The sequence below is a fragment of the Emys orbicularis genome, chromosome 8 (assembly GCF_028017835.1).
Source record: "Emys orbicularis isolate rEmyOrb1 chromosome 8, rEmyOrb1.hap1, whole genome shotgun sequence".
Classification (NCBI taxonomy): Eukaryota; Metazoa; Chordata; order Testudines; family Emydidae; genus Emys; species Emys orbicularis.
In genome coordinates this window covers 57,564,265-57,582,321 of record NC_088690.1, presented here as the reverse complement: position 1 = coordinate 57,582,321, position 18,057 = coordinate 57,564,265, and the positions used below count along the sequence as shown (strand labels likewise).

Sequence of the window (18,057 nt, the reverse complement as noted above, 5' to 3'; positions counted from 1 at the left end):
GAAGAGATCGCACTACAGTACTTGTATGAGGTGAATTGAAAAATACTATTTCTTTTATTTATCTTTTTTACAGTGCAAATATTTGTAATCAGAAATAATAATATAAAGTGAGCACAGTATACGTTGTATTCTATGTTGTAATTGAAATCAATATATGTGAAAATGTAGAAAAAATCCAAAAATATTTATAATAAATTTCAATTGGTATTCTATTATTGAACAGCGCGATTAAAACTGCTACTACTTGTGATTAATTTTTTTAATCAAGTTAATTTGTTTTGAGTTAATTGCTTGAGTTAACTGCGATTAATTGATAGCCCTACTTTTAATGAAGATTGTCATTAAGGAATCCAGTCTGCACACCACAACGTAGCGCACCTGATGGACTCTCTGTTTCTTTCCTGTGCACTAAACATAAAGGTGTCATTTGGGGGCATTTCCCCAAGTGAAGGGCTTTACTGATCTCACACCCCAGCTTATAGCCAACTGGTAGCACAGGAAAAGGATTTCTTGGATGGCACCTCTACCGAAATGCTGTGGAATCACAGCAGAAATGGAGCTGGCAAACATGGGGTTAAAAGCAATGGAGAAAAAGGGAGATGTTAGACAAGAAAGCACAGCCCGGGTGGAATTGTGGGATAGCACTGGTGGGCTAAGCACACTCGTGCATGATTAGCCAGTGTTCTCACTGCAGAGTATTGGGGGTTGCCAGGCCAGGCTGAAGCAAAACCCAACCTCAAGCCTGTACCTTCAGCTGCACCTGGTAAATCAGGCTTAATGCCAGGTTAGAGCTTGTTCTGTGTGGACGGCAGAAGGGTTTGGGGCAAGACCCAGGCTAACAAGGTGCAGGCTAACTCTCTGGTGAAGACATACCCCCAGATTGGAGTTAGCCACAGTGATTAGGGTTTTTCACACTAGGAGACTGGATTACTTACCTGACAAAGAAGAAATGGTTTCTATCATTTAGAGATGGTGCAACACACAACAGCGCAAGCTGCTAAGCAGAACAACTCAGCAGGAGAATGTTACTCTAATACTCTACTCTCTGCTAATCCAATCCTGGGGTACAGTTCAAGGTCTTGCTCATTTTCTTTCAAGTCCTACATAGGCTAGCTAACTCAAAGGCTGCCCCTCTCCTTCACTTCATCAGGGCAGCTGCTTTCATTAAGGACACAATGGGTGATAGAGCTGAGATTTGAATATGCACAGGCTGGAGAAAGGGCATTGGACCAGGTAATTTACTGCCACCAGAAATCCGACTGAGCCCAAATCTTATAGCCTCTAGGTTATATTACTCATCTCTTTCAGCAGTCAGCCCCCAGTTGTTAAACCGTGGCATGACCTCTGGGGTGTAAACAGCCTAGATCCATTTGCTCCTAAGTGCCTTCAAAATATGTGGAAGAGAAAGAGAATTAGGGTATGTCTACACCCAGCCGCTAGTTCGGCGGCTGGGAATCGAAGTTCCGGGTTCGATTTATCGTGTCTGGTCTGGACGCGATATATCGATCCCGGAAGCGCTCGCCGTCGACTGCGGTACTCCAGCTCGGCGAGAGGAGTACCGCGGAGTCGACGGGGAGCCTGCCTGCCGCGTGTGGACCGCGTCTGAACCGCGGTAAGTTCGAACTAAGGTATGTCGACTTCAGCTACGTTATTCACGTAGCTGAAGTTGCGTACCTTAGTTCGAAGTTGGGGGTTAGTGTAGACCAGGCCTTAGTCCCTTCTTAAGATTCTTGACTTTCTCTAAATACTAAGGCGAGTGGTGTCTTGGAAATGTGCATAGTAATGCTAATAATAGCAGATAAAGTGTCTCCTTTTGTACTGCAAAGATCTGGAGTTCAAATCCTGTTGAAGTTTTACTTCTATTAAAATTCCTATTCACTTTTTCTCCATCCATGCAATTACAGATCAATTCATTCTCATCTCAAACAATCAAAAATTAAAAAAAGAAATCACCTTTCTTCCAGAACATTTCCCTGGCATAAAATCCCAGGCAGCGTGACGATTCAGCCATATAAAGTTGTGATATCCACCAAAACTGTCCCACTAGGAAAGATTTAGTCATTTAAATAGTCAGGTTAAACAAGACCTAACTTAGACTCATTTGATGTCCCCTTTCCCATGATTCAGAATTTGCTTTGGGTTTAGGAACCCTCTGAATGAAAGTAGGTTAACTCAAATTGTGTATTGTTTAACCAGATCATAGAAACATCTAATCCTTTTCTAAGGGTAATATGGTTATTACTGTCCAGATTTTCCAGTGTGGTGTGATTATTGTACACCCACTGCTGGTTAATTATGGCCCTAAAGTCACCGGGGGATCTGCTGGTGGTGTAGAGTGTTATAACGTCTGTGCCACCTCATTTGCTGTTGGTGATGTGTGCGGGGGAGTGGTGTGGCTAGGAAGAAGGGGGTGTGTCTGTGCTGTTCCTACATTCTACTGATCTCCGGCGATGATGTTGGCCCCTTGGAGTTCTTGGCCAATGTAACGGGACTGGCCTGGCACAGAACAAGCTGATGTTGCTGTTGCACCCCACTGGAGCTATGCTTTGTGTTCCTCACCTGTAGCCGAGGCTCTGATCCTATGTCTTTATAGGGCAGGTCTGTAATTTTCTAATTGTGCTCTTTTTTATGTGAAAAGTTTTGGATCAGATTAATTCTTGCTGCTTTTCTACAAATCAAAACTAACAAAAATCTGATCACCAGAATGGCCAAATTGGGTCAGGCCAATGGCCTGTCTAGCCCAGTACCCTGTCTTCCGGCAGTGGCTGGTGCCAGATGCTTCAGAAGGAATGAACAGAACAGGGCAGTTGTGAGTGACCCATGTCGTCCAATCCCAGCTTCTGGCAGTCAGAGGCTAGGGGCACCCAGCATGGGGTTACATCCGTGGTCATCTTGGCTGATAACCATTCATGGCCCTATCCTCCATGAATTTATCTAATTCTTTTTTGAACCCAGTTTTACTTTTGACCTTCACAGCATTCCCTGGCAACGAGTTCCACAGGTTGACAGGGTGTTGTGTGAAGAAATACTTCCTTTTGTTTTAAACCTGTTGCCTATTCATTTCATTGGATGACCCTTGGTTCTTGTGTTATGTGAAGGGGTAAATAAGAGTTCCCTATTCACTTTCTCTGCACCATTCATGATTGTATAGACCTCTATCAGATCCACCATCTCTTTTCTAAACTGAACAGTCCTGGTCTTTTTAATCTCCCCTCATATGGAAGGTGCTCCATACCCCTAATCATTTTTGTTGCCCTTCTCTGTACCTTTTCCCGTTCTAATACATCTTTTTTCATATGAGATGACCAGAACTGCACGCAGTATTCAAGGTGTGGATCAAAAGCAATGTAGCAAATTCCCCGTCCATTTGGGTCCTGCACTGATAGTGCCATCAATGCTTTCTTTAATACCTAAATATAAGTTATCTCCCTGCAAGCCAGACCCTGGAGAGGTTCTTATTCCTGTGGTCTAAGAGTTGCTTTGGTTAAATCCTAGGTGTGTGAAAAGATGCCAAACTAATCAGCTTGTCCTTAAGAACAAAATAGATTAGAATAGGGAGAAGAAAGGAAACATGAACCATGCTTTGAGTGAATAATTTTCAGGATCCATAGAGTTTCCTGGCCCGAAAGGGTGGTGGTGTCCATGTTCTTTCCTGCTATTCCCACTCCTGCAGAAAAACTCCTTGTCTTCCCATGCCAAGCAGGGCTCCCAGTCTCCCCATGTGGTTTGCAGTACAGTTCCCGATTACTTCCATTCCCCTAAGTACAACACATGGCCCTGTCACTGCCTGCATTACCTCTGACCATCCACCCATTGACCATTTCCTTTCCTTTACCCACAATCTCGGACTTCCAGCTCAATACTGTCTGGAGCAATAACTTCAGTCTATAGAGGTGTGATGGGCAATGGAGTTCTGCCTGAATGAAGAGGGAGACAGGATCTGCAGGTCTGAAGTGGCTCAGCTGGGAAGTAGGAGCCAAGAACAGCAAAAAAAGTTAACCACTAGGGCCAGAAAAGTCCCGTCCAACTGCCATGCACCAAATGAGAGAGTAATTTAAATCCCCTTCTAATTGCCTGCAGTCATTCCGGTGATGTTAAATCTAATTTTCTCCATTTTTAAGTCTTTTCTGAAACACCCCCCCCCCCACACACACATACATACACACTACTAAGCCTTTGAAAGAAACGACTAATGTTATAATTAAAGGATCAATTTGGCAACGTTTCTTTGTCTTAAGATCTTCTTTCTTTCAGGTTGGGTTACTGTAGTGTTCTCAGTCTCCGGAGAGCATTCTTCAGCTTCTTCAAGAAGCTTCTGAGCCATCTCTGAAATCTTTTCACTTCGTCTAATTTAAAAAAAAATATTTCCAGCCAATTTTGGAGGCATAACAAATGGTGAATAAGATTAAGTTTTAGCAATTAATAATAAAGCCGTTAAAGGAGTGAGCGCACATTTTTGACAGAAGCTGGGGTTTGGGCTGGCTGTGTGCAAAACCTGGGGCCAGCGGTGTTCCAGCTGGATTGGGAGGATGAAAAAGAAATGCTTGCGAGATAATAGTTCACTGGGAAAGTGAGTGGGTGGTTTGTGGCGGGGGAGAATTGTCTCTAGAAGATGGAAAGGTTATGTGGGGAGAGATCATGAGAGATGTGAAGAGGCAGAAAAACACAACCGAGGAATATCTTATTGGACTGATTCAAGGCACTAGCACTGTGTTTTCTTCTCCTTTAAACAATATAATTTCTGGAGAAGCAGCTTTGATGAAGCCCACAAGGGTGTGTGTGTGTGTGTGTGTTTGGGGAGGGGTGATGGTGAGTAGAGGGGAGGGAAAATAAACCTTGAAAATTCCAGTTGCCATGACAACTTAATGAGTTGTGAAAGTGGCCTCTTTTAACTACTTTTGAATAGGAAAGGCAGGGGGAAGGGGGTAGAGAAACACTTGCATCTGAAGAGTTCTTCCCACTTGTCTCAGAACATCCACAGTAAATAGCCACTCTCCAGGTTATTTCAACTGACCTCTCAAGGTGCATGTTGGATTTACCGAAGCAAGAAGCTGATCTGCTCTATAATATCCTGAGTAGTGGGCAAAACGCACCTGGATAATTCTGTTCTATTCTAGCAAGGCTCTTATACCATCACCATGGTATCTGAATGCCTTCCATAATTCAAGCAAAGGAACCTTTGAGATGGTCATCTATATTCAGTAGACAGGTGGGCATCCATATTCAATAAGCTGCTGAATGCTTTGCACTTCTGTAGCACCTTTCAGCTGAGGGTCTCCGAGCCTGTTACAAACAAGGAGGGTCACAATAGCTTTGCGAGGTTGGGATGTGTTATCCCCACTTTACCGGAAATAATAAGTCTTCTTACAGCTGAGTGGAAAAATCCACAGCAAATAATTGAATTGATAGTTTCCCTCTTTTATTTCTGTCCATGAATTATTCACCAACGGATCTTGTCTTTCAAACATGTTCGTTACTGAGAATTCCTTGTGAATCTCTTCGGCAGATAATCCTTGCTCTGCTGATTGTTTATGAAAAGCTTGTTGGAAATGTTCACAATTTGTGTTGTGAAGGTTAGTTACGTAAAATTCTGCGGCATTGGCCTGATGTTGAGACTTGACTAGTGGTTTTGGGTGTCTCAGCCAGGGCCGGATTAACCTTTTGTGGGCCCAGTGCCAAACATATTTGTGAGGCCCCATAGTACCCAGGCTTAAAAATCAGGCCCAAGCCCGTCTCAAACCCAAATCGGCATTTTTCAGTGGAAAAAAGTTGGGGTTGGACAATTTTTCCCAGCCCCCCTGTGTTAACCTACCCTCCTAAGTGCTTCGGAGCCCTGGAGGAAAATGAATTCTGCATTGTTTGAAATATGCTGGCTCTGTGTCTCTGCAAACATGTGTTGTCACAGGCTCCGGCAGGGGAATGCTCCAAACCCACCTGGGCCTGTGTCATTAACACAATTGCAGCCCCCTGGTTCGAAGCCTCAAGATCCAGCCAGAAAGTGGCTGGGCTGGATGATTCCACCTGGGTCACCCAATGAGTGTGCAGGGGAGGGACCACAATGGGTGCTGCTTGCTCTGCAGCTGTGACCCCAGCCAAGCCACATTTGTAACACACCAGGCAACAGCGATTCAGGACCATGCAGGTGGAAGGAGCAGAGGGACTGGTCACTCTGGCTTGGAGCAGGGTGGATATTTCATTGTGAATCAGGGATAGGGCGAGACAAAGATCTTTGCGCAGAGATGGGCCAGCCAGTTCTGGAGAGTGTGTGTCTGGCCCCTGCTCGAGGGAATCAGACTGCTCTGTACGTGTGACTGACTGAATTAATGAATCCCCGCGTTAGGGTCATGGATCAGCCACACCGGTATCATTGCTCCTTCTCTTCACATGCTTTTTTTCTGTGATTTAGAAGCACGCTTGGGCACTCGCATCTCTTGGGAGGCAGTGCAATCTGGTCATAGCAGACGGGAGAGACTCAGAGTTAGGATTCCTGGGTTCTCTCACCATCCCTGGGAGGGGAGTGGGCTCTAGTGGTTACAGCAGGGGGGCTGGGAGTCCCCTCCATTGACCATTGCCAGCTGAACATCTCTCCCCCAAGTCTGCTCAGCTCCCCATCCCACTGCTCAGAAACCCCATTGCCCCACCCCCTGCTTTCCAGGATCTGCAAAGCGAGGGACTACATCTCCTTTCAGCCCCTCCCCACTGTACATCCCCCTTCCCCTGCCCAGGTAAGAGGAAAGGTCCTGAGCCAGGGAGTGGCTGGGCTCTATCAGGGGGTGGGAGCCCCGGGAAGCATGGGCAGAGCCGCACGTGGAACAGGTTGCACCTGCCAGACATCACAGCTGGTGCTGCTCTGTGTGGGGTTTGTAGGGGAGCAGCAGCGGCTGGGCAGGGAGCCAGAGCAAGGGGGCCCAAGGAGAGCCACTAACGGAGCCTGGCTGGGAAACCTGCAAGTGCTTCTTTGCAGGACTAGAGCCTGGACTGGGCAGGGCATCCCCAGGCACTAGGCCTCGTGACCGTCTGCTGCCTGCCGGTGATGGGGGCAGAGAGGAGCCCTCAGCCGGCCAGCTGAGAGGAGCGAGCAGTGGGTGGGGGGAGGGCCAGGGGGTGGAGAAGAGCCGGCGGGTGGGGCCAGGGGGTGGAGAGAAGCCCTGGGTCAGCTGACCAAGAGGAGCGAGTGAGGGAGGAGGAGGGGGAGGGAGGGCCAGAGGGTGGAGAGGAGCTGGCGGCTCGGGAGCAGCGCAAATTCGAGTGGGCCGGGATGGGGCCCCTTTTGAGTGTGAGCCTGGCACTAGGGCACCACTGGCGCCATTATAAACCCGGTACTGGTCTCAGCATTCAACTTGAGACTGCTTAAATGGCCCGATTTTAAGAGATTGGGTGTTCAGTACTTCAGAAAATCAGACCCCTTTAAGGCGACTCAAGATGAGCACCCAAAATTGAGGCACTAAGATTACTGGTCACTTTTTAAAATGTAGACCATTGTGAGTGTTCTGTGACAGGGTGACATATAACCAAAATAGCATGGATTGTGAATTTGTCGCTCAAATATACAATTCAAAATTCACTTTAGGTGACTAATGAAGTATTCAATTTGAGCACTCAAATGTTCCCAGGAAGCGAACATGAATGGGTGGTGAATGCAGTTGAATCAAAATTTGCTTTTGTAATTGCATGAATATTCACGGGCAATTTTCCCCACTAGTTTTCAGCTTTAATACTTCTACTGTGCTTTTCAACTGAGGATCTCTAAGCACCTGAAAAAGTTGGGTCCAATTGTTCTCAGTTTGAAGATGGGGGAAATTGAAGGAGATCACGTGATTTTCCCCAAGGTTGGAAGACACTGGAAGAGCTCAGAATAAAGCCCACAGTTTCTGAAGTCAATGGCGCTACATTGGCTTATACTGGTGAGGATCTGTAAAGACACCATGATCTTTGATGGCAGCAAGATGCACGTGACGTTCCCTGCTCTGTACCTCCTTCACATCAAACTTAAATAGCACCATTTGCTAGCGTCCCCTGTGTTTGAGGGAAATCAGCTCCTGGGGGAAGGACAGCTATCTTAAGCTAAACCCAGGCAAGATAGAGGAATGCGGATGGGAAGAGGGAGACATTTACAAGACCTTGACAATACCATATCATCACCCATAGGGTTCTACTCCCCATCGTATACCATACAAAGCCTAGGAGTTTTCTTAGACTCCTGACTGATATTAGATACCCAAATTGCAGCAGCTCTTGAAACTGCCACCTTCTACCTGCAGTTGGCAAGAAGATTATGACCTATCTTGACAGATCGAGACATGAGCCATGCATTTGTGACCTACAGGCTAGATTATTGCAACACACTGTACCTGGAAATGAAAGTAGACATCTGAAAAGCTCTAGCGGGTGCAACATCTGCAGCAGTTTGCCTCATGACCTGGGTAGGACAACATGAATACATCAGTCTGGTGCGCCTGTCACTGCTCTGGCTCCCCATCCAATATCAGGTTGTTAAAATTCCTGAATTTAACCTTCAAAGCGGTCAATGGGCTGGACCTGAGAGATTTCAAACAGCATCTCCCATGACAGCAGCACTCCTCAGGGACAGTGCAACTCCCCATACCAAGAGGGGGACCAAGAGAGACAGTCTCTTTGTTGGCTGGCCTACAGCAATGGAACTTCCTCTAATAAGAGCTGAGTGGCCTCCATTTCATTGCCTTTGTAACCCACACTAGAATGGAGTGGTTCTTTGTCCCCCTCTAGTGGCTGCTCTGCAAAAGTAGTTTGAGTTTGCTACAGCTGTCAATTAATGGAGTTAATCCTTTAGCTCAAGTGGGAGAGGCCCATGTTTTTACCACTGAAGTCTTGGTTTAAACATACAGTCAGCCCAAGCTTGGTCAGTTATGCGTTCAGGACAAAATTTAAGACCCATCTCTTTGCCATAGCTTTCCCACAATAATAACCCGAGTTTGGGGTTCAGATGCCACAGTGATAACTGAAGTATAAATACATAACTAGACAAATATATTGGAAAGAATAGTGTAGCAGAAAATCACTTGCCATCTTTCTGTAAGAGCTCACCTGACATCGAGGGTCACAGATGGAACCTGGGAGCAGGACTTAGACCGGGGCGGGCAAACTTTTTGGCCTGAGGGCCGCAGCAGGTTTCGGAAATTGTATGGAGGGCCGGTTAGGGGAGGGGGATGTGGCCCGGCCCCCACCTCCTATCTGCCCCCCCTCGGGACTCCTGCCCCATCCAACCCCCCCTGTTCCTTGACGCCCCCTCCCCCGGGACCCCTGCCCCATCCACACACCGCCTCTCCCTGTCCCCTGACCACCCCTGGACCCCCGCCCCTGACTGCCGTCCACCGCCCCATCCAACCCGTCCGCTCATTCCTGACGGCCCCCCCAGGCCCCTGTCCCATCCAACCACCCCTTCTTCCTGTCCCCTGACTGCCCCCGGAATCCCTGCCCCCTGCTGCCCCATCAACCCCCCCCCCTTCCTGACTGCCTCCCCGAGACTCCTACCCCCATTCAACCCCCTATTCCCCCCCCAACCGCCCTGACCCTATCCACACCCCTGCCCCCTGACAACCACCCCGAACTCCCCTGCCCTCTATTCAACACCCCCTGCTCCGTGCCCCTTTACCGCGCTGCCTGGAGCACCAGTGGCTGGCGGCGCTACAGCCATGCCGCCCGGCTGGATCCGGGCCACGCTGCAGCCACTGCCATCGCCACCGCCACCACGCAGCTCAGAGCACCGGGTCAGGCCAGGCTCTGCAGCTGCGCTGCCACAGGAGCTCACAGCCCTGCCACCCAGAGCATTGCGGCGGAGCGAGCGAGCTGAGGCTGCGGGGAAGGGACAGCGGGGGAGGGGCCAGGGGCTAGCCTCCTGGGCCAGGAGCTCAGGGGCCGAGCAGGACGGTCCCGTGGGCTGGATGTGGCCCGCGGGCCGTAGTTTGCCCACCTCTGACTTAGACTGCAAAAATGCCAGTCCACTTTTACCATGGCAGATGTGAACCCTCCATACACTAGATTCCAAAGATCTGACTTGAAAACTCCCTGTGCACATCTCAGCTTTAGCTTCCGAACCACTTTATGGAAGGGTGAAATGGAGTCCAAAGAACTGGCCTGGCTGGGATTCAGAGAGGTTTTATTTGTTTTGTCGGTGGTGCATTTGGTGCTGCTGAAAGGTGTTGTATCAGTGGCCTTGGATATGGAAGCTCTTTGTTCACAGCATGGATAGCGTTACCAGTGCTCATTGATCTACATGTGTGCACCAGCCCTGAAAGGGAGGGAAGCACCTGTAGGATCCCAGAGGATTTCAATCTCCATGCAACCCTTGGCTTCTTCGGTGCATCTACCAAAAAGGGAGCCAATTGTCATGGTGAGATTTTTTTTTTTTAAATATGAAGACACTTCTCCCATTGATCCCCCTATGCTCTTCACGCACAGACCTGGGGACCCTGATTTACCAAAAGAATCCCTCTCTCTCCTGTACCGCATATGTGCTTGTAGGGAAGGGGAAACACTCCCCGTTGCTGACAGTCAGGGTGTCTAGTGAGGTCTGTCTCCTGGTAGCAGATATTACCTAAGAGATTCTCAGAGCAGATGAAAGGAATGCCAAGGTTGTACTGGAGAGCAGCAAGGAGCCAGGAGAATTCACAGTGAAGGGAGGAATTGTACCATCTGTGCTCCGAATGCCCAGACAAACTGGGCACGCTGTTATGATGGTGCCCGCCTGTGTAGGGCAGATGGCATGCTTCTCCCTAGCCCCTGCTTAACAGAGTTCCTGTGCTCCCTGTCACAACCCTCAGTGTTTCTCTCAGTCATTAGTGAATGCCGTCAGTTTTACAGAACACAATCCTGAGGTGCTGATGGGTCGCCCTCAGCCCCGGCGCGTAAGTGGACGTCATTCCGCTGACATCAGTGGGCTTTCACCTCCTTAAGCCAGTGCTAAGTTTGACCGGCTGTCCTTCACCCACCAGAGAGGGAGGGTTATGGGATATCACCCACGCTAGGAACAGGGGCTCTGTTCATGCGCTGCAGTTTGGCCTGCAGGCTGGAGTGTGCTGAGGGGTGTGCGTGCTACCCAGCCATTGTTTTAAGAATGGGGCAGCCAGGATGGCCTGATGCTCTCAGTGGGCCCAACACATCCTAGGCTTGCAGGATCTGGGTACCTGCAGAGGCAAAGAGATTAGGCCTTGAGAGGAGGTGCCCTGCCTTCCTTGGCTGGGTTTGTCCAGTCAGAGGTATTTGAAGGGGAAAATGGAAGATCATAGAGAACTCCCCCCTCCATCTCCTCCATCTGAGGCTTTGTCTACGTACAAATGTACATAGATATAACTACATCGCTCAGGGGGGTGGAAAATACACGCTCCCAAGTGATGCCTCCCTAACCCTCAGCATAGACAGAACTATGTCAACAAGAGGGCTTCTCCCGTCAACACAGCTACTGCCCCTCGGGAAGGTGGAGTACCTGTGCCAATGGGAGATGCTCTCCCGTTGGCATAGGAAACATCTTCACTAAGCGCTACAGTGGCACAGCTGCATTGGTGAAGCTGCGCCACGGCCACGCTGTATGTGTAGACAAGCCCTTGATATGCCAATGGGAGTTGGGCACCTCAGACCTCTAGGCTCCTTTGAAAAGCCCCCCTCCATCTGGTTTGGAATGTCTCTAAATGGCTGTCAATCAGCATTGCCTGCCCGGTTCTTACTCAGCTACAGCATTATCTTTACCCAGTGCTGTAAATTGGTTCTGAGCAATCCTTGATCTGTCAATTTCGCCCACCCACTTTCAGATGTCACCAGCCTCCGCTGCTGCCCTGTTCAGTAATGTGTCTCTTTGAAATGAAATAATCCGTTACATTGAGTTTAACTTATTTTCCCCCCTCCTCCTAATGGACAAAAGCAATTAGCCCATATTCGAGATTCTCAATCTGACAAATTTTATTTTTGAAAATAGAGCATTAGTGGACTGGGCCCAATCCCTGGACATGCTGAACACCTGCCACACCCAGGAAAGCCCTCTCTCAGCATCAACCCCTAAATTAGGTCTTCCCAAACAAGGGTTTGACTGCAGTGGAAAGAGACCATCAGTGTAAACCCCACCCCCTTAATGAGGATTAAGGAGGGTGCACTGGACTGTCCTGCCTCATGCGCTGAGAGGGTGTAAGCTCACTGTGTCTAATAAAGCTGCAGAAAGGGGGATTGGGAAGGGGAAGTTTCCATTGGCTTCTCCGGGGATTCAGTCCTTGAAAACGGCTGTTTTCATTACCAAACCGCCTCTCTGGCTGGGTTTCTTCTTGGATCCATTTCCTAGATTGTAAAGCCAGAGGAGAACACTGTGAAGGTCTAGGTCTGGCCGCCTGTATAACACAGTCCATAGGACTTCCCTGAATTGACTCCTGTTTGAACTAGAACTTACCTATTAGAAAAAACATCCCATCTTGATTTAAAGATTTGCAGTGATGGAGAATCTGCCACAGCCCTTGGTAAATTGTTCCCATGGCTAATTACCCTCAGTGTTAAAAATTTGCACCTTAGTACTAGTCTGAATTTGTCTACCTTCAACTTCCAGCCATTGGCTCCTCTTACACCTTTCTCTGCTAAGTTGAAGAGCCCCCGATTATTCAATGTCTGTTTCCCAGATAGGTACTTGGAGACCATGATCAAGTCACCCCTTAACCTTCTCCTTCTTAAGCTAAACAGACTGAGCCTCTTGAGACGCTCACTTCCATCTCTTTCACCATTGTCGCACAGTTACGACAGCTTCTCTCGCTAAGCAAGTGGCTCCTTCAGATAAAGAAGGCAAGGCCACCTGCACAGCCAAAGTGGGAGCTGCCAAGCATTTCAGAAGATGGCAGGGACAGGCAAGAGGGAAAAGAGATGGGGCCAGATTCTCAGCTGGGGTAAATCAGCATTGTTCTATTGACTGCGGTGGTGCTGAAGTATCTCACCCAAGATGTGTCTCCTGTATCTTTCGTGCAGTGGAGGGCCCACTATTGGCACTCAGTGAATGAAAACCAGAAAGAGACCTCCTAGCCAGCTCATCCACCTAGTGGGGGCCAGGACCTTGCAGAAACTGATACTCCTTCCTGCTCACCTGAGCTTTTCATCTGGAGGAGAGTGGGTCTTAAAACACCAGCTTCCTGCAGCAGCAGCAGGGTAGCCACTTGCGCTCACTTTCACAAGATAGTTGGAGCTCTGCTGGCTTTTGCCCTGCACGTTGGGCTTGCTGGCTGTTACGTGGCCCTGAAGGTGAAGCTTTACCCCATGAGGTGGTATCAGACGATAACAATGTTGTGACAAAGCAATGAGCTCAAGCAGCAGAACAAACTGGGAATCGTGGTAGCCCGACCTTTGACCCAAATTAGCTTAGGCCCGGTCTACACTAAAAATTAGCTCAACTCAGCTACGTTGTTCAGGGTTGTGAAGCGAAGTTGACCTAACCCCCAGTGTAGACAGAGCTGTCGCCTGTGTGGGAGGTGGGTGGAGAACCCCTCCCGTCAGCATTGGTAGTGGCTACACTGAAGCAGCTGCAGCACTATAGCATGTCAAATGCAGACAACCTCTTAGTTTGTTGGGTGTCTCCCTGTTTTGTGGCACTCAGAACCTGCTGGTAAGCAGAGATCAGGAGGTAATGAATGATCCAGAATAGACACTTCTGCACAGATTATTTTTACTGCCCTCTGCAATGCTGCCCACACACCTTGTTCCCAAATGTTAAGCCAAGAGCTGTGAGCCTATCTGCTGATTGGCTGTTAAAGATTCTTTCTTATCCCCTCTCCCATTCCTTTTCTCCTCTCATTCCCTCTTTCTCCCATTTTCAGTCTCCTTTTCTCTCAATGCTCTCCTCCCTCCTGCTCTAGTGTAGGAGTAGAGAAGGTCTCATTTTAGTCTGACGTCCGCAGATGGAGGGGGAGAGCCGTTTGATGCGAACGCCAGACCGGCAGGAAACTTAACCTTCCTGAGATGGAATTAAAAATGCTTAAACAAGGGATTCTGGGAACAGTCAGAACTTTTTTTTCCCCACAAAAAAATACCCACACAATGTTAAGTGTGTAATGGTTCTGCCTGGGTAATAAACTCAAACTCCCTCTAAAGCAGACATACAATTCTTTAGATTCCTTTGAATGTTTTGGGGAGAGAGATGGCTGCTGGGATCTCAGAGGAGTGAGACACTTGTCTTGTAAAAGAACACAGCCATTTGTTCTTCATAATCATGCCTCTTTCATGCTGTAATTAGAATGCTGCGGGGCCAGAAGGGGGGTGCAGTATATGAAGTGAACTTCTTTGTGTCTTATTCTTCATGCATCATGGGCTTTTGTACCTGCTCAAGTATTGTGACTGACATTTACCTTAGCCATGTGCTCGGTGTGTGTGTTTGTATACATGCCACACACCCGCATGTGTGTGCCTATGTATGTCTGGGCACAACGTGCAGAATTCATACATTTCACACATGTGCATACATTTCCTTCAATGGAGTTACAGCAGAGATTAATTTGGCCCACTGTGGGTATGGGAGTGGGAGTCTACATAGGCGTATGGTTGTATATGTAGGTTTATATCCTGAAAGTATTGTGTCTATGCAAGTGGCAACACAGAGTGTGTGTGCGTGCATGTGTCATCTTATGCTTATGACTAAACATGCATGTGTGGGTGTGTAAAGCAAATGCATCACTTTGTACAGTGTGTGTAGTCATGTGAGCTTCCATGCATATGGGTCCTGTATTGATGTGTGTGCCATGCCTGCAGGCAGTATGTTTATGAGCCTGTGTATTTCAGTTCCATAGGTGTGTTATTTGGCATATTTTCCCATGTTTCTATTTCTGCATCGACCTTTTGGTCTATACATACATAAGTGCATGTAGTCCTGCATGTTTGTTCATATTGGTATGGTGGTCATTCTGTATAGCAGCATACAGGAAAGGTGCATGTTTGCTTATGAATATGGTCACTGATGTGTGTACACAAGTATGTAAACCAGAATTGTCAGCATATGATCATGCATTTTGAGTGAATGTATGTATAGGTATATAGTTCTATTTGCGTATTAGCATATGCATATCTATATATAGTTATGGGAATGTATGTATGCAAGTTTGCACAGGTGCATGGTGTGTTTATGTGTTTGTGTGTTTTCCTGCCTGTGTGCATACATATTGTTTGCATGTATGTCTTTGATCATGTGTGTGATTGCAGAAGATTGTATTTATGGATTTATTTATTTCATGTGTTTTCATACATTTGGGTAGGGTCTATGTGTGTATTGCTGTCTGAGTAATCTGGGGCGTGAGTGTGAAGCCTCAGGTGTGTGCGTGGTTTTTTTTGTGAAAGATGGGGCATGGTGTATATATGTGCTAGTATGATCACAAGTTTGTCTGCGTATGTGTGCTTTTCTTTGTCTGTGTATGTCCAGCATGTGCGTGTGCAAAGCATACAGATGGGTGAGCCTCTGTGTTCCAGTATGAGCATTAATGCTCATGTGTGTAGACTTGTAGAGCTGTGTGTGTACCTAAGTATGTCTTTGAATCTTGCAGGCTTGCCCATCCCGGAGGGGTTCATTTCTCACTGGGTTACTATGACAACAGTGAGAGACCCTGAATCCATACACAAAAGCTTTATTTGTACTGAATCGGAGGAGTGTGCATTGCTGATCACTAAAGCAAAGCAGTTTCTACAGAGAGAGGGGTCTCCCTACAAACCCTTTAGAAGTTCTCCCTCACGTAGATTAATCCTTTGACCCTCCATTCAGGTGCATCAGGGATGGGGATGGGTGGAAATGGAGGAGCAGCTCCTGCATCAGGCATGGCTGCCGTGGAGCAGGGAGTTAACCCACCTGGTGGTTGGGTCTCCAGCCACAAATGCCTCCTGTTCTAGTGCCATCAAGGGGTTAACCAGTCAGGAGTAAACTAGAGTTGATGCAGAAACTCCATTTTCTCTAGCTGTCCCCTGCTGTGCCTAGGGATTGCAGTAGGTACGATTCCCAGAGTGTGGTGAGCCAGCAGCATGCAAGTACAATGGTGGTGGGTTAAGGAGGGAATCTCAGCCTTTACTCTGAGTTTCCTGATATTTATAGGTGTATGCTGGAGTCCAAAGGAAATCCACTCATAGATTTTAGCTTCTGTGGTTTCCTTTTATGATAGTAACTACAGGAGACACCAGATCAGACCCAGTAGTCCAGTGTCCTCTCTCTGGACACAGCCAAAGCTGGATGTTTCAGAGGAAGGTTGACCTCTCCCCGCCACACACACATACACTATTCTCAAGGTCAGAATTTTCAAAGGAGCTCAGCACCCACAAACTGGGCCAGGTTTTCAAAACAGCTCAGTGCATTGAGTGCTGAACTCTGGAAAACCTGGCCCAATTGTGCAGGTGCCTAAACAGGAGCTGAGCTCTGTTTGAAAATCTAGCCCCCGTCATGCAACCTTATCCCACGAAGGGGAAATCTCCTCCTGCCTCTTGAGTGAGGAACTGCTTAGACTATGAAGCACGAGGGCTGATCATTAGCGGTGCCCCGGAGGCATCCCTTACTTATGTGTCTCAGATCTTCCTTTGAAACATACTAATCTGTTTGTTTCTTCTTAAAGATAGTAGAGTATTAAAATAGGGAGGGCTACTCCTCTGTTTCCTTTCCCCACCTGACCCTGACTGATTGCTGTGCAGGGGCTCCTGCTGCAGGACCTGATCAGATTTAGTTGAGCTTTGAGCATTATGATCATTGCACCAAATGACCCAGTGCGCTCTGTGCTGTACGAGTAAACCTGAGGAAAAGAAATGACTTCCCATGCAGCCGAGCCACCGTAGAGTCTGCCCAGATGTATAGCTGTGTATTTTTGGCTTAGAAAATGTCCCCAATCCCCTGTGCTAGTGCACACGTGATCAACAGCCTTCCCTCAAACAAGGAATGGGTGACTAAATAAGAACAAGAAATAAGACAACAGAGATAGGATGGTCCAGCCCTGGACTGGGACTCAGGAGAGCTGGGTTCCCAGCTCTGCTACAGCCTTCCTAGGTGACCTTGGACAAGCCCTGTTGAGGTGGAAGGGGACCCAGTCTCAGTGTTTGAGAGCTGTCTGGGAGCAGAAGGGGCATGTGGATAGCCTCAAAGGATAAACCCCAAAACCCTTGGGCACTTGATCCAGAGCAAACCCATGAACTGTCAGTGACTCAAGTGGCATGCCGAGGGGCCCTCTGCCCATCCCCCTCAGACCCCTGCTCTCCTGACAGAAGGGGCTGTGAAGTCAGGCACTGAGGAGGCTGCACACTTAAAATATCTGTCCGATCTGTTTTCCATGACTGAGAGATGGAGAGTCTCTTTGGCCGGGTGGGACCACAGCGCTCAGGCAGTGCCGTGCAGCAAGGGTGGAAAAATGTGTTCACCTGGGTCACATTGGTCATTTTTGATTCTTCGCCTCATTCCCGTGCTGGGCTGTCAGCTCTGTGGGGGGGCAGAGGGGGAGTTCCCCTCCTCTCACATCTGCACCCTGGCCTTCCCCAGCTTGCACAGATCCATGGAGCACACAGCAGGGCTGCAGTGGAATAAATTTTGTCTTAATAATGCATTCTACCGCCCCCCCCCCAGCAACACTGCAGTGTGTGTAAAGAGGAGCTGTGCCTACTACAAGCCAGCACATAGTGACTGAGTGGGGTTTTAAGCATCTCTCTGGGAGATGGGCTGAGAGAATATCAGTTCATGCAGCAGGAATGCTCTCACCTGGCTTCCTGTATCACGCACTGCAGGGTCTGGCTCTACCTGCCCCAGACTGCCCACCCTCTGGGGTTACCTAGCGTTGGCTCTTCACCCACTGCGCATGCCCCTTCTCAGGTCCCATCTGCTATTTCTTTCCTCCCATCCAAGTGGAGGGACGCTAAGGAGTCTACAGAGCATCTGCATGTCCCGCCCACTCGTGCCTCCCACACCTTTGAAAGGGGGTCGGGGGGGGGGCAGACCTTGGTGAGCACTGGGAGGAGGGAGAGTTGAGTTAATATCTGGGCCATAACCTGCCCCTCTGGACCATTCACTGGTGCTGGGCAGGGCTGCCCCGGTCAGGGATGCTGGAGAACATG

The 18,057-nt window shown here is 48.4% G+C and overlaps 1 protein-coding gene across 3 annotated transcripts in view; it reads left to right on the top strand.

Annotated features, from left to right (window-relative positions):
* Positions 1-18,057, top strand: part of CACNA1E (calcium voltage-gated channel subunit alpha1 E) — a 210,875-nt gene that overhangs the window by 108,338 nt on the left and 84,480 nt on the right. The window lies entirely within an intron of this gene.